The following is a 9431-nucleotide window of genomic DNA, read 5'->3' as shown; positions in this document are numbered from 1 at the left end:
TGTGCCTGCTCTCGTCAGATCGCAGCAGCATTGCAGCTTAAGGCTTGGCAAGTACCAGCATGGGAGACTGGCTGGGAATCCCAAGTTCTATTGACCTTTTTGAACCTGAAAATTGTGTTAGTTTCTCTATGAGATAGTAAAAGAAGGTTCAAATTGAACAGCTGCTGTCAACGGCCATTCTAAGCTGAATGCGCGTGCTCTTGTCGGATCACAGCAGCGATGCAGCTTAAGGCTTGGCAAGTACCAGCATGGGAGACTGGCTGCGAATCCCAAGTTCCGTTGACCTTTTTGAACCTGAAAATTGTGTTAGTTTCTCTATGAGATAGTAAAAGAAGGTCCAAACTGAACAGCTGCTGTCAACGGCCATTCTAAGCTGAATGTGCCTGCTCTCGTCAGATCGCAGCAGCAATGCAGCTTAAGGCTTGGCAAGTACCAGCATGGGAGACTGGCTGGGAATCCCAAGTTCTGTTGACCTTTTTGAACCTGAAAATTGTGTTAGTTTCTCTATGAGATAGTAAAAGAAGGTTCAAATTGAACAGCTGCTGTCAACGGCCATTCTAAGCTGAATGTGCCTGCTCTCATCAGATCGCAGCAGCTTAAGGCTTGGCAAGTACCAGCATGGGAGACTGGCTGGGAATCCCAAGTTCCGTTGACCTTTTTGAACCTGAAAATTGTGTTAGTTTCTCTATGAGATAGTAAAAGAAGGTTCAAACTGAACAGCTGCTGTCAACGGCCATTCTAAGCTGAATGTGCCTGCTCTCGTCAGATCGCAGCAGCAATGCAGCTTAAGGCTTGGCAAGTACCAGCATGGGAGACTGGCTGGGAATCCCAAGTTCCGTCGACCTTTTTGAACCTGAAAATTGTGTTAGTTTCTCTATGAGATAGTAAAAGAAGGTTCAAATTGAACAGCTGCTGTCAACAGCCATTCTAAGCTGAATGTGCCTGCTCTCGTCAGATCGCAGCAGCTTAAGGCTTGGCAAGTACCAGCATGGGAGACTGGCTGGGAATCCCAAGTTCCGTTGACCTTTTTGAACCTGAAAATTGTGTTAGTTTCTCTATGAGATAGTAAAAGAAGGTTCAAATTGAACAGCTGCTGTCAACGGCCATTCTAAGCTGAATGTGCCTGCTCTCGTCAGATCGCAGTAGCAATGCAGCTTAAGGCTTGGCAAGTACCAGCATGGGAGACTGGCTGGGAATCCCAAGTTCCGTTAACCTTTTTGAACCTGAAAATTGTGTTAGTTTCTCTATGGGATAGTAAAAGAAGGTTCAAATTGAACAGCTGCTGTCAACGGCCATTCTAAGCTGAATGTGCCTGCTCTCGTCAGATCGCAGCAGCAATGCAGCTTAAGGCTTGGCAAGTACCAGCATGGGAGACTGGCTGGGAATCCCAAGTTCCGTTGACCTTTTTGAACCTGAAAATTGTTAGTTTCTCTGTCAAAGATGGTAAAAGAAGCTGAATGTGCCTGCTCTCGTCAGATCGCAGCAGCAATGCAGCTTAAGGCTTGGCAAGTACCAGCATGGGAGACTGGCTGGGAATCCCAAGTTCCGTTGACCTTTTTGAACCTGAAAATTGTGTTAGTTTCTCTATGAGATAGTAAAAGAAGGTTCAAATTGAACAGCTGCTGTCAACGGCCATTCTAAGCTGAATGTGCCTGCTCTCATCAGATCGCAGCAGCAATGTAGCTTAAGGCTTGGCAAGTACCAGCATGGGAGACTGGCTGGGAATCCCAAGTTCCGTTGACCTTTTTGAACCTGAAAATTGTGTTAGTTTCTCTATGAGATAGTAAAAGAAGGTTCAAATTGAACAGCTGCTGTCAACGGCCATTCTAAGCTGAATGTGCCTGCTCTCGTCAGATCGCAGCAGCAATGCAGCTTAAGGCTTGGCAAGTACCAGCATGGGAGACTGCTGGGAATCCCAAGTTCCGTTGACCTTTTTGAACCTGAAAATTGTGTTAGTTTCTCTATGGGATAGTAAAAGAAGGTTCAAATTGAACAGCTGCTGTCAACGGCCATTCTAAGCTGAATGTGCCTGCTCTCGTCAAATCGCAGCAGCAATGCAGCTTAAGGCTTGGCAAGTACCAGCATGGGAGACTGCTGGGAATCCCAAGTTCCGTTGACCTTTTTGAACCTGAAAATTGTGTTAGTTTCTCTATGGGATAGTAAAAGAAGGTTCAAATTGAACAGCTGCTGTCAACGGCCATTCTAAGCTGAATGTGCCTGCTCTCGTCAGATCGCAGCAGCAATGCAGCTTAAGGCTTGGCAAGTACCAGCATGGGAGACTGGCTGGGAATCCCAAGTTCCGTTGACCTTTTTGAATCTGAAAATTGTTAGTTTCTCTGTCAAAGATGGTAAAAGAAGGTTCAAATTGAACAGCTGCTGTCAACGGCCATTCTAAGCTGAATGTGTCTGCTCTCGTCAGATCGCAGCAGCAATGCAGCTTAAGGCTTGGCAAGTACCAGCATGGGAGACTGGCTGGGAATCCCAAGTTCTGTTGACCTTTTTGAACCTGAAAATTGTTAGTTTCTCTGTCAAAGATGGTAAAAGAAGGTTCAAATTGAACAGCTGCTGTCAACGGCCATTCTAAGCTGAATGTGCCTGCTCTCGTCAGATCGCAGCAGCAATGCAGCTTAAGGCTTGGCAAGTACCAGCATGGGAGACTGGCTGGGAATCCCAAGTTCCGTTGACCTTTTTGAACCTGAAAATTGTGTTAGTTTCTCTATGAGATAGTAAAAGAAGGTTCAAATTGAACAGCTGCTGTCAACGGCCATTATAAGCTGAATGTGCGTGCTCTTGTCGGATCACAGCAGCAATGCGGCTTAAGGCTTGGCAAGTACCAGCATGGGAGACTGGCTGCGAATCCCAAGTTCCGTTGACCTCTTTGAACCTGAAAATTGTGTTAGTTTCTCTATGAGATAGTAAAAGAAGGTTCAAACTGAACAGCTGCTGTCAACGGCCATTCTAAGCTGAATGTGCCTGCTCTCGTCAGATCGCAGCAGCAATGCAGCTTAAGGCTTGGCAAGTACCAGCATGGGAGACTGGCTGGGAATCCCAAGTTCCGTTGACCTTTTTGAACCTGAAAATTGTGTTAGTTTCTCTATGAGATAGTAAAAGAAGGTTCAAATTGAACAGCGGCTGTCAACGGCCATTCTAAGCTGAATGAGCCTGCTCTCATCAGATCGCAGCAGCAATGCAGCTTAAGGCTTTGCAAGTACCAGCATGGGAGACTGGCTGGGAATCCCAAGTTCTGTTGACCTTTTTGAACCTGAAAATTGTGTTAGTTTCTCTATGAGATAGTAAAAGAAGGTTCAAATTGAACAGCTGCTGTCAACGGCCATTCTAAGCTGAATGTGCCTGCTCTTGTCAGATCGCAGCAGCTTAAGGCTTGGCAAGTACCAGCATGGGAGACTGGCTGGGAATCCCAAGTTCCGTTGACCTTTTTGAACCTGAAAATTGTGTTAGTTTCTCTATGAGATAGTAAAAGAAGGTTCAAACTGAACAGCTGCTGTCAACGGCCATTCTAAGCTGAATGTGCCTGCTCTCGTCAGATCGCAGCAGCAATGCAGCTTAAGGCTTGGCAAGTACCAGCATGGGAGACTGGCTGGGAATCCCAAGTTCCGTCGACCTTTTTGAACCTGAAAATTGTGTTAGTTTCTCTATGAGATAGTAAAAGAAGGTTCAAATTGAACAGCTGCTGTCAACAGCCATTCTAAGCTGAATGTGCCTGCTCTCGTCAGATCGCAGCAGCTTAAGGCTTGGCAAGTACCAGCATGGGAGACTGGCTGGGAATCCCAAGTTCCGTTGACCTTTTTGAACCTGAAAATTGTGTTAGTTTCTCTATGAGATAGTAAAAGAAGGTTCAAATTGAACAGCTGCTGTCAACGGCCATTCTAAGCTGAATGTGCCTGCTCTCGTCAGATCGCAGCAGCATTGCAGCTTAAGGCTTGGCAAGTACCAGCATGGGAGACTGGCTGGGAATCCCAAGTTCCGTTGACCTTTTTGAACCTGAAAATTGTGTTAGTTTCTCTATGAGATAGTAAAAGAAGGTTCAAACTGAACAGCTGCTGTCAACGGCCATTCTAAGCTGAATGTGCCTGCTCTCGTCAGATCGCAGCAGCAATGCAGCTTAAGGCTTGGCAAGTACCAGCATGGGAGACTGGCTGGGAATCCCAAGTTCCGTTGACCTTTTTGAACCTGAAAATTGTGTTAGTTTCTCTATGAGATAGTAAAAGAAGGTTCAAATTGAACAGCTGCTGTCAACAGCCATTCTAAGCTGAATGTGCCTGCTCTCGTCAGAGCGCAGCAGCTTAAGGCTTGGCAAGTACCAGCATGGGAGACTGGCTGGGAATCCCAAGTTCCGTTGACCTTTTTGAACCTGAAAATTGTGTTAGTTTCTCTATGAGATAGTAAAAGAAGGTTCAAATTGAACAGATGCTGTCAACGGCCATTCTAAGCTGAATGTGCCTGCTCTCGTCAGATCGCAGCAGCAATGCAGCTTAAGGCTTGGCAAGTACCAGCATGGGAGACTGGCTGGGAATCCCAAGTTCCGTTGACCTTTTTGAACCTGAAAATTGTGTTAGTTTCTCTATGAGATAGTAAAAGAAGGTTCAAATTGAACAGCTGCTGTCAACGGCCATTCTAAGCTGAATGTGCCTGCTCTCGTCAGATCGCAGCAGCAATGCAGCTTAAGGCTTGGCAAGTACCAGCATGGGAGACTGGCTGGGAATCCCAAGTTCCGTTGACCTTTTTGAACCTGAAAATTGTTAGTTTCTCTGTCAAAGATGGTAAAAGAAGGTTCAAATTGAACAGCTGCTGTCAACGGCCATTCTAAGCTGAATGTGCCTGCTCTCGTCAGATCGCAGCAGCAATGTAGCTTAAGGCTTGGCAAGTACCAGCATGGGAGACTGGCTGGGAATCCCAAGTTCCGTTGACCTTTTTGAACCTGAAAATTGTGTTAGTTTCTCTATGAGATAGTAAAAGAAGGTTCAAACTGAACAGCTGCTGTCAACGGCCATTCTAAGCTGAATGTGCCTGCTCTCGTCAGATCGCAGCAGCAATGCAGCTTAAGGCTTGGCAAGTACCAGCAGGGGAGACTGGCTGGGAATCCCAAGTTCCGTTGACCTTTTTGAACCTGAAAATTGTGTTAGTTTCTCTATGAGATAGTAAAAGAAGGTTCAAATTGAACAGCTGCTGTCAACGGCCATTCTAAGCTGAATGTGCCTGCTCTCGTCAGATCGCAGCAGCAATGCAGCTTAAGGCTTGGCAAGTACCAGCATGGGAGACTGGCTGGGAATCCCAAGTTCTGTTGACTTTTTTGAACCTGAAAATTGTGCTAGTTTTTCTATGAGATAGTAAAAGAAGGTTCAAATTGAACAGCTGCTGTCAACAGCCATTCTAAGCTGAATGTGCCTGCTCTCGTCAGATCGCAGCAGCAATGCAGCTTAAGGCTTGGCAAGTACCAGCATGGGAGACTGGCTGGGAATTCCAAGTTCCGTTGACCTTTTTGAACCTGAAAATTGTGTTAGTTTCTCTATGAGATAGTAAAAGAAAGTAGAAATTAGGCAGCTGCTGTCAACAGCCATTCTAAGCTGAATGTGCCTGCTCTCGTCAGATCGCAGCAGCAATGCAGCTTAAGGCTTGGCAAGTACCAGCATTGGAGACTGGCTGGGAATCCCAAGTTCTGTTGACCTTTTTGAACCTGAAAATTGTGTTAGTTTCTCTATGAGATAGTAAAAGAAGGTTCAAATTGAACAGCTGCTGTCAACGGCCATTCTAAGCTGAATGTGCCTGCTCTCGTCAGATCGCAGCAGCTTAAGGCTTGGCAAGTACCAGCATGGGAGACTGGCTGGGAATCCCAAGTTCCGTTGACCTTTTTGAACCTGAAAATTGTGTTAGTTTCTCTATGAGATAGTAAAAGAAGGTTCAAACTGAACAGCTGCTGTCAACGGCCATTCTAAGCTGAATGTGCCTGCTCTCGTCAGATCGCAGCAGCAATGCAGCTTAAGGCTTGGCAAGTACCAGCAGGGGAGACTGGCTGGGAATCCCAAGTTCCGTTGACCTTTTTGAACCTGAAAATTGTGTTAGTTTCTCTATGAGATAGTAAAAGAAGGTTCAAATTGAACAGCTGCTGTCAACGGCCATTCTAAGCTGAATGTGCCTGCTCTCGTCAGATCGCAGCAGCAATGCAGCTTAAGGCTTGGCAAGTACCAGCATGGGAGACTGGCTGGGAATCCCAAGTTCTGTTGACTTTTTTGAACCTGAAAATTGTGCTAGTTTTTCTATGAGATTGTAAAAGAAGGTTCAAATTGAACAGCTGCTGTCAACAGCCATTCTAAGCTGAATGTGCCTGCTCTCGTCAGATCGCAGCAGCAATGCAGCTTAAGGCTTGGCAAGTACCAGCATGGGAGACTGGCTGGGAATCCCAAGTTCCGTTGACCTTTTTGAACCTGAAAATTGTGTTAGTTTCTCTATGAGATAGTAAAAGAAAGTAGAAATTAGGCAGCTGCTGTCAACAGCCATTCTAAGCTGAATGTGCCTGCTCTCGTCAGATCGCAGCAGCAATGCAGCTTAAGGCTTGGCAAGTACCAGCATGGGAGACTGGCTGGGAATCCCAAGTTCTGTTGACCTTTTTGAACCTGAAAATTGTGTTAGTTTCTCTATGAGATAGTAAAAGAAGGTTCAAATTGAACAGCTGCTGTCAATGGCCATTCTAAGCTGAATGTGCCTGCTCTCGTCAGATCGCAGCAGCTTAAGGCTTGGCAAGTACCAGCATGGGAGACTGGCTGGGAATCCCAAGTTCCGTTGACCTTTTTGAACCTGAAAATTGTGTTAGTTTCTCTATGAGATAGTAAAAGAAGGTTCAAACTGAACAGCTGCTGTCAACGGCCATTCTAAGCTGAATGTGCCTGCTCTCGTCAGATCGCAGCAGCAATGCAGCTTAAGGCTTGGCAAGTACCAGCATGGGAGACTGGCTGGGAATCCCAAGTTCCGTTGACCTTTTTGAACCTGAAAATTGTGTTAGTTTCTCTATGAGATAGTAAAAGAAGGTTCAAATTGAACAGCTGCTGTCAACGGCCATTCTAAGCTGAATGTGCCTGCTCTCGTCAGATCGCAGCAGCAATGCAGCTTAAGGCTTGGCAAGTACCAGCATGGGAGACTGGCTGGGAATCCCAAGTTCCGTTGACCTTTTTGAACCTGAAAATTGTGTTAGTTTCTCTATGAGATAGTAAAAGAAAGTAGAAATTAGGCAGCTGCTGTCAACAGCCATTCTAAGCTGAATGTGCCTGCTCTCGTCAGATCGCAGCAGCAATGCAGCTTAAGGCTTGGCAAGTACCAGCATGGGAGACTGGCTGGGAATCCCAAGTTCTGTTGACCTTTTTGAACCTGAAAATTGTGTTAGTTTCTCTATGAGATAGTAAAAGAAGGTTCAAACTGAACAGCTGCTGTCAACGGCCATTCTAAGCTGAATGTGCCTGCTCTCATCAGATCGCAGCAGCTTAAGGCTTGGCAAGTACCAGCATGGGAGACTGGCTGGGAATCCCAAGTTCCGTTGACCTTTTTGAACCTGAAAATTGTGTTAGTTTCTCTATGAGATAGTAAAAGAAGGTTCAAATTGAACAGCTGCTGTCAACAGCCATTCTAAGCTGAATGTGCCTGCTCTCGTCAGATCGCAGCAGCAATGCAGCTTAAGGCTTGGCAAGTACCAGCATGGGAGACTGGCTGGGAATCCCAAGTTCTGTTGACCTTTTTGAACCTGAAAATTGTGTTAGTTTCTCTATGAGATAGTAAAAGAAGGTTCAAATTGAACAGCTGCTGTCAACGGCCATTCTAAGCTGAATGTGCCTGCTCTCGTCAGATCGCAGCAGCTTAAGGCTTGGCAAGTACCAGCATGGGAGACTGGCTGGGAATCCCAAGTTCCGTTGACCTTTTTGAACCTGAAAATTGTGTTAGTTTCTCTATGAGATAGTAAAAGAAGGTTCAAATTGAACAGCTGCTGTCAACGGCCATTCTAAGCTGAATGTGCCTGCTCTCGTCAGATCGCAGCAGCAATGCAGCTTAAGGCTTGGCAAGTACCAGCATGGGAGACTGGCTGGGAATCCCAAGTTCTGTTGACCTTTTTGAACCTGAAAATTGTGTTAGTTTCTCTATGAGATAGTAAAAGAAGGTTCAAATTGAACAGCTGCTGTCAACGGCCATTCTAAGCTGAATGTGCCTGCTCTCATCAGATCGCAGCAGCTTAAGGCTTGGCAAGTACCAGCATGGGAGACTGGCTGGGAATCCCAAGTTCCGTTGACCTTTTTGAACCTGAAAATTGTGTTAGTTTCTCTATGAGATAGTAAAAGAAGGTTCAAACTGAACAGCTGCTGTCAACGGCCATTCTAAGCTGAATGTGCCTGCTCTCGTCAGATCGCAGCAGCAATGCAGCTTAAGGCTTGGCAAGTAACAGCATGGGAGACTGGCTGGGAATCCCAAGTTCTGTTGACCTTTTTGAACCTGAAAATTGTGTTAGTTTCTCTATGAGATAGTAAAAGAAGGTTCAAATTGAACAGCTGCTGTCAACGGCCATTCTAAGCTGAATGTGCCTGCTCTCGTCAGATCGCAGCAGCATTGCAGCTTAAGGCTTGGCAAGTACCAGCATGGGAGACTGGCTGGGAATCCCAAGTTCCGTTGACCTTTTTGAACCTGAAAATTGTGTTAGTTTCTCTATGAGATAGTAAAAGAAGGTTCAAACTGAACAGCTGCTGTCAACGGCCATTCTAAGCTGAATGTGCCTGCTCTCGTCAGATCACAGCAGCAATGCAGCTTAAGGCTTGGCAAGTACCAGCATGGGAGACTGGCTGGGAATCACAAGTTCCGTTGATCTTTTTGAACCTGAAAATTGAGTTAGTTTCTCTATGAGATAGTAAAAGAAGGTTCAAATTGAACAGCTGCTGTCAACAGCCATTCTAAGCTGAATGTGCCTGCTCTCGTCAGATCGCAGCAGCTTAAGGCTTGGCAAGTACCAGCATGGGAGACTGGCTGGGAATCCCAAGTTCCATTGACCTTTTTGAACCTGAAAATTGTGTTAGTTTCTCTATGAGATAGTAAAAGAAGGTTCAAATTGAACAGCTGCTGTCAACGGCCATTCTAAGCTGAATGTGCCTGCTCTCGTCAGATCGCAGCAGCAATGCAGCTTAAGGCTTGGCAAGTACCAGCATGGGAGACTGGCTGGGAATCCCAAGTTCCGTTGACCTTTTTGAACCTGAAAATTGTGTTAGTTTTTCTATGAGATAGTAAAAGAAAGTTCAAATTGAACAGCTTCTGTCAACGGCCATTCTAAGCTGAATGTGCCTGCTCTCGTCAGATCGCAGCAGCAATGCAGCTTAAGGCTTGGCAAGTACCAGCATGGGAGACTGGCTGGGAATCCCAAGTTCTGTTGACCTTTTTGAACCTGA

At 45.8% G+C, this 9431-nt stretch overlaps 36 pseudogenes; all 36 read left to right on the top strand.

The window, feature by feature from the left end:
* The first annotated feature begins 355 nt into the window (after positions 1–355).
* Positions 356–474, top strand: LOC140080553 (5S ribosomal RNA; annotated as a pseudogene).
* A 251-nt stretch (positions 475–725) lies between these two features.
* On the top strand, positions 726–844 carry LOC140085216 (5S ribosomal RNA; annotated as a pseudogene).
* Positions 845–1095: 251 nt separating this feature from the next.
* LOC140087486 (5S ribosomal RNA) lies at positions 1096–1214 on the top strand (annotated as a pseudogene).
* Positions 1215–1284: 70 nt separating this feature from the next.
* Positions 1285–1403, top strand: LOC140099955 (5S ribosomal RNA; annotated as a pseudogene).
* A 221-nt stretch (positions 1404–1624) lies between these two features.
* On the top strand, positions 1625–1743 carry LOC140082296 (5S ribosomal RNA; annotated as a pseudogene).
* A 70-nt stretch (positions 1744–1813) lies between these two features.
* Positions 1814–1931, top strand: LOC140087901 (5S ribosomal RNA; annotated as a pseudogene).
* A 70-nt stretch (positions 1932–2001) lies between these two features.
* LOC140098365 (5S ribosomal RNA) lies at positions 2002–2119 on the top strand (annotated as a pseudogene).
* A 70-nt stretch (positions 2120–2189) lies between these two features.
* LOC140099954 (5S ribosomal RNA) lies at positions 2190–2308 on the top strand (annotated as a pseudogene).
* Positions 2309–2378: 70 nt separating this feature from the next.
* LOC140089124 (5S ribosomal RNA) lies at positions 2379–2497 on the top strand (annotated as a pseudogene).
* A 70-nt stretch (positions 2498–2567) lies between these two features.
* LOC140099952 (5S ribosomal RNA) lies at positions 2568–2686 on the top strand (annotated as a pseudogene).
* Positions 2687–2945: 259 nt separating this feature from the next.
* On the top strand, positions 2946–3064 carry LOC140099951 (5S ribosomal RNA; annotated as a pseudogene).
* A 70-nt stretch (positions 3065–3134) lies between these two features.
* On the top strand, positions 3135–3253 carry LOC140095666 (5S ribosomal RNA; annotated as a pseudogene).
* A 251-nt stretch (positions 3254–3504) lies between these two features.
* On the top strand, positions 3505–3623 carry LOC140085215 (5S ribosomal RNA; annotated as a pseudogene).
* Positions 3624–3874: 251 nt separating this feature from the next.
* Positions 3875–3993, top strand: LOC140091594 (5S ribosomal RNA; annotated as a pseudogene).
* A 70-nt stretch (positions 3994–4063) lies between these two features.
* LOC140099950 (5S ribosomal RNA) lies at positions 4064–4182 on the top strand (annotated as a pseudogene).
* A 251-nt stretch (positions 4183–4433) lies between these two features.
* LOC140099949 (5S ribosomal RNA) lies at positions 4434–4552 on the top strand (annotated as a pseudogene).
* Positions 4553–4622: 70 nt separating this feature from the next.
* On the top strand, positions 4623–4741 carry LOC140099948 (5S ribosomal RNA; annotated as a pseudogene).
* A 70-nt stretch (positions 4742–4811) lies between these two features.
* Positions 4812–4930, top strand: LOC140084962 (5S ribosomal RNA; annotated as a pseudogene).
* A 70-nt stretch (positions 4931–5000) lies between these two features.
* LOC140088167 (5S ribosomal RNA) lies at positions 5001–5119 on the top strand (annotated as a pseudogene).
* A 70-nt stretch (positions 5120–5189) lies between these two features.
* On the top strand, positions 5190–5308 carry LOC140082109 (5S ribosomal RNA; annotated as a pseudogene).
* A 70-nt stretch (positions 5309–5378) lies between these two features.
* Positions 5379–5497, top strand: LOC140088432 (5S ribosomal RNA; annotated as a pseudogene).
* A 70-nt stretch (positions 5498–5567) lies between these two features.
* On the top strand, positions 5568–5686 carry LOC140086546 (5S ribosomal RNA; annotated as a pseudogene).
* Positions 5687–5937: 251 nt separating this feature from the next.
* LOC140088166 (5S ribosomal RNA) lies at positions 5938–6056 on the top strand (annotated as a pseudogene).
* A 70-nt stretch (positions 6057–6126) lies between these two features.
* Positions 6127–6245, top strand: LOC140082107 (5S ribosomal RNA; annotated as a pseudogene).
* Positions 6246–6315: 70 nt separating this feature from the next.
* On the top strand, positions 6316–6434 carry LOC140090130 (5S ribosomal RNA; annotated as a pseudogene).
* A 70-nt stretch (positions 6435–6504) lies between these two features.
* On the top strand, positions 6505–6623 carry LOC140081858 (5S ribosomal RNA; annotated as a pseudogene).
* Positions 6624–6874: 251 nt separating this feature from the next.
* On the top strand, positions 6875–6993 carry LOC140099947 (5S ribosomal RNA; annotated as a pseudogene).
* Positions 6994–7063: 70 nt separating this feature from the next.
* Positions 7064–7182, top strand: LOC140099945 (5S ribosomal RNA; annotated as a pseudogene).
* Positions 7183–7252: 70 nt separating this feature from the next.
* Positions 7253–7371, top strand: LOC140081857 (5S ribosomal RNA; annotated as a pseudogene).
* A 251-nt stretch (positions 7372–7622) lies between these two features.
* Positions 7623–7741, top strand: LOC140081856 (5S ribosomal RNA; annotated as a pseudogene).
* A 251-nt stretch (positions 7742–7992) lies between these two features.
* Positions 7993–8111, top strand: LOC140080552 (5S ribosomal RNA; annotated as a pseudogene).
* Positions 8112–8362: 251 nt separating this feature from the next.
* On the top strand, positions 8363–8481 carry LOC140092908 (5S ribosomal RNA; annotated as a pseudogene).
* A 70-nt stretch (positions 8482–8551) lies between these two features.
* On the top strand, positions 8552–8670 carry LOC140091593 (5S ribosomal RNA; annotated as a pseudogene).
* Positions 8671–8740: 70 nt separating this feature from the next.
* LOC140098145 (5S ribosomal RNA) lies at positions 8741–8859 on the top strand (annotated as a pseudogene).
* A 251-nt stretch (positions 8860–9110) lies between these two features.
* Positions 9111–9229, top strand: LOC140099944 (5S ribosomal RNA; annotated as a pseudogene).
* Positions 9230–9299: 70 nt separating this feature from the next.
* On the top strand, positions 9300–9418 carry LOC140080551 (5S ribosomal RNA; annotated as a pseudogene).
* Positions 9419–9431: the final 13 nt, after the last annotated feature.

This window comes from Engystomops pustulosus, chromosome 9, assembly GCF_040894005.1.
Source record: "Engystomops pustulosus chromosome 9, aEngPut4.maternal, whole genome shotgun sequence".
NCBI classification, from domain to species: Eukaryota; Metazoa; Chordata; class Amphibia; order Anura; family Leptodactylidae; genus Engystomops; species Engystomops pustulosus.
The sequence above is the reverse complement of the archived record's forward strand: the minus strand, read 5'-3'. Positions and strand labels throughout refer to the sequence as shown.